The following is a 4,047-nucleotide window of genomic DNA, read 5'->3' as shown; positions in this document are numbered from 1 at the left end:
TACCCCCATGAGATCAAGTAATATGGTGACTTGAACAATTATATTCAACAGACAGAGCTATAAAAGGAGTGAAGTCTCCACCCCCCCCAAAAAAAAACAACAGAAAAAGGGATCAGAGATACAAAGGGAGAGAATAATTTCATCAGTAGGCAAGGCCCTGTATTACCTGCTTGGACTCAACTGTCTCATGTTTTTGGTCCGGAGCTCTAAATCCTTATTGAGGCAATCATTTACTTCACTTTGGGTAACACTTTACTTATTAGCACAGGCCTTTCAGCTGGGCCCTTGGGCTTGCTGCCTCACTATCAGAACATTCTTTCCACCTCCTGCCCAGAAGCTGGGGAAGAAGGCTGAACAACATAAGTACTATTTGGGGAGTGTTTCAGTCCTACCTCTTTCTGCTTAGCCTCAAGAGAGTAATTGGACAATGCGGGAAGGGGGGGGGTGGTTCTTACTGCTCCCTTCACTTGACAGCATATGCTACCAGATCCCAAAAATCCTTATATCCCCTAACCTGGCCCATGAAGACACTTGTCCTTTCTCCTTTTGAAAACCACATGTTCTGATACCATTTTGTGGGGGAATGGGGAAGTGTGCCAGGAATTCAACTCAGGGCACTTGACTACTGAGCCACATCCCCAGCCCCATTTTGTTTTTTATATAAAGACAGGGTCTCACTGAGTTGCTTAGTGCCTTGCTGTTGCTGAGATGGGTTGGCTTTGAACTTGCGATCCTCCTGCCTCAGCCTCCCAAGCAACTGGGATTACAGGCATGTGCCACTAACCAGCCAGATACCACTCTTGTTAATAAAACTTTCAGAGGTTATAAAGGGTCTAGAATTTTATCCTACTTGCAAGCTAGTAAGTTAGACTGCTATTCTTTCATGATATTAGCAGAAGACAAGAGACTCCTGGATCAGACCAAAAAAAACTTTATTACTTATAGTACAATAAGAAACATGAACATAATGTTTGTGCCAGTTCCCCATGACTCCCATTCCCAAAAGTGCCACAGATGGGCCTAGATGAATTCCTCTACGGGCAGACCCTGATGTTGTAGACTCAACCCTTTTATAGTAAACAGTGCAAAACCCTGCTCACAAAGTAGTTTACTGCCAACAGAATACAGAGGAATGGCCTAGGAAGACAGTGACACATGTTGCTTTCATACAAAGCAAGACTCTTCAGGGACATTCAGGCCTGATGCATTACCTTTCCCAGTTCCTTTTTCTCCAAGGTCACATAATCCAGTATTTGGTGACCAAATACTACTCACTCCTCATCAGTGATTTCCCAGAAAAGTCTGTTTCAGAGAAATCTCCCTGTAAGGCCCAAAGCTCCTTCATGTCAACCAAGATCCACTGCCAAAAATTCTGAGGCCTTTACTATTGTGTCTGCACAGGTCTGAGGCTGGCATGATAGACTGTAGGAAGCTGGCTGTAAGACAGCTCAAAGTTGCCATTCTTTCTTACATACCTAGTTTCTTCCCTTCTTCTTAGGCTCATGTAAATGCTAAGTGCATGTCTGCATCTGTCTTTTTCCTCTCTCTCTATATATGTAACTAGTTAAAATGGGGCAGAAATGAGGCTGGTTGCCAGATTAATCAGGAAGTCCTCCTAACCAGAGGAGTTAAAAACAAATAACAACAAAAAGGGGCATCTTTTGAGCAATTATCTTTGATAGTTTTCTGTGTTGTGATAAAATAACTGATAAGTCAAACTTAAAGAAGGAAATATTTATTTTGGCTCAGTTTCAGAGGTGTTAGTTCATGGTCACTTGACACTGCTGCTTTAGGTCTGTGGCAAGGCAGAAAACCATGGGAAGGGAACCGAGGGAGCAAACTTCTTTACAAGTTTGGGGCAGGGTCCAGTATCCCCTCCAATTAATCACAAAGTAGTTTACTGCCAAAAGAATACAGAGGAATGGCCTCTGTAATAGCCTAATAGCCTAACTTCCTGCCAGTAGGCACCACCTCCTAAAAGTTCCACCACCTTCCAATAATAGTAATATAGGTTGGGGAGCAAGCCTTCAACACATGAGCCTTCAGCGAACATTTCAGATCCAAATCAGAGCGATCTCTCAAGTTATTTCCCACTATTCAGCCAGTAACCAGTTCTCTAATTCCTCATTAACATGCAATGTTAAATTTAAGCATTCAAAACATCAGTCTGATAAGTGGACCATAGAAAAGAATATCAAGAAGATCCATGGCATTAAAAAAAGTTTATAAGAATCCCGGTTGATTTTTAAAGTAGCATGGACATCAGAGGAGCTACCTGCACATAATGTTCTTTCAGCTGGGTTTTCTATTTAATAGCAGAGATGATTGATAATGGGGACAGGATATATTCTATAAAATCAGTGACAATGCAGCTTTCTCAGATGATTTCCATCAAGGAGACAATGGGATGTACAATGTGGTTAGTCTGGGTGGATATAAGGTAGAGTTGGTGAGAGGGCTCTAACCGGAGAAGGAACTCAGTTCAAAAGAAATACAACTTTGTGTGTATGCAAATAGAATCTGCATCTTTTATTTCCCAAGGCTTTTCTGAAGCAGAAAATACTGTTTCTAAAAAATAAACAAAAATATTACAAACACTAAATATGCATTAGTAACTGAAATTTGTAAATAACGAAAAACACTGGTGACCCTCTCCTTAGTGGTACTAAGTGTAGTTGGAACTGCACTTTTATAAAGCTGGAGGAACAATATTCCTAAAGGTCATAGGATCTAGGCAAGGCTGAACTCTTCTCGAACTAGGCTACAGAAATACTGCAAAAAAATTTGTTTTGTGTGTGTGTGTGTATGTGTATGATGGAGAATCAAACCCAGGACCTCACACATGCTAGGCAAGTGCTCTAGCACCGAGCCTTTTTATTTTGTGACAGAGCCTCACTAAATGGCCCAGGTCGATCTCAGATTTGCCATCCTCCTGCCTTAGCATCCCAAGTAGCTGGGATTACAGGCATGCATCAATACTCCCTGGTGATGCTTTTTTGTTACAGTAGAAACACAAACTCTGGTGCTACAATGGGATCTATTAAGTGTTGTGTGACAAATAATTCAAGTTTTATGTCTCAGCTTCCTCATCTACAAAACAGAGATAATAAAAGTACCTACCTCTTAGAAGTACCATGGGCTTTAGTGAGTTAATACATGTAAGGTACTTGGAACACTTCCTGGGACCAAGTAATGAGTGTCCTTATTATTCTTACCAGAGAGCTACGAGTTTCTCAGTTATGGGTTTTCAGGGCTCTATGAACAGTTAAACAGCCTGTAAATGAAAAAAAAACCTACAGTAGTAGAGAAACTAATAACACTTGCTGCTCTGGTCCTTCCATCAAGACTATGACTCATTTTTTCACATCTTCTTTCCTTTTATTGAAAAAAATTTTAGAAAATGGCAATTAATAAAGGTTGCAAACAAATCAACAGGGATATACTATGGAAAACAGACAATATAAAATTAAAAATGCCACTGGCTTCTTCAATTGATTAAGAACACAAAATGTTTAACAGGCAGGTCTTTTTAGACAAATTTAAAAGCTATATTTTGTGGGGTTTTTTGTAGTTTCCCCAAGTCAGATATATACACACCCACAAAAATGGTGTGTGAGGAAAGCTGTCATACACAAGAAGTTGTATCCTGAATTCTTCAGGAAACAGTTGTTGAAACAGAAATTAACATGAAGTCAGCAACAGGTTAACAATTTTTTAAAACTGAGTCTTCAAATGCTGCATGGCACAAAGCTATACTATAGAAAGTACTACTACATAAAAAAAAAAAAAAAGTTTTATACAGCTTTTAGCAAGAATGCTTTTCCAAAGCAAGTCAAAACAACACAATCAGCAGACCAAGGAAGCTACAGCTAGAAATAAGAGCTACAACTTCTCGTATCTGTGCTAGAAAATCCTATTTTTCCAGAAGAGACTAAAATTTCAGGACAAAAAAAGGGACATTTTAAACATTTCTTACTTTACCCATTTTAAGTTCTGTTTCTTCCCCCACCCATCCAGTAATTCAGCATGATCCAGCAGAAAGAGGGC

The sequence above is a fragment of the Urocitellus parryii genome, chromosome 4 (genome assembly GCF_045843805.1).
Source record: "Urocitellus parryii isolate mUroPar1 chromosome 4, mUroPar1.hap1, whole genome shotgun sequence".
Lineage (NCBI taxonomy): Eukaryota > Metazoa > Chordata > Mammalia > Rodentia > Sciuridae > Urocitellus > Urocitellus parryii.
Note: the sequence above shows the minus strand (reverse complement) of the source record.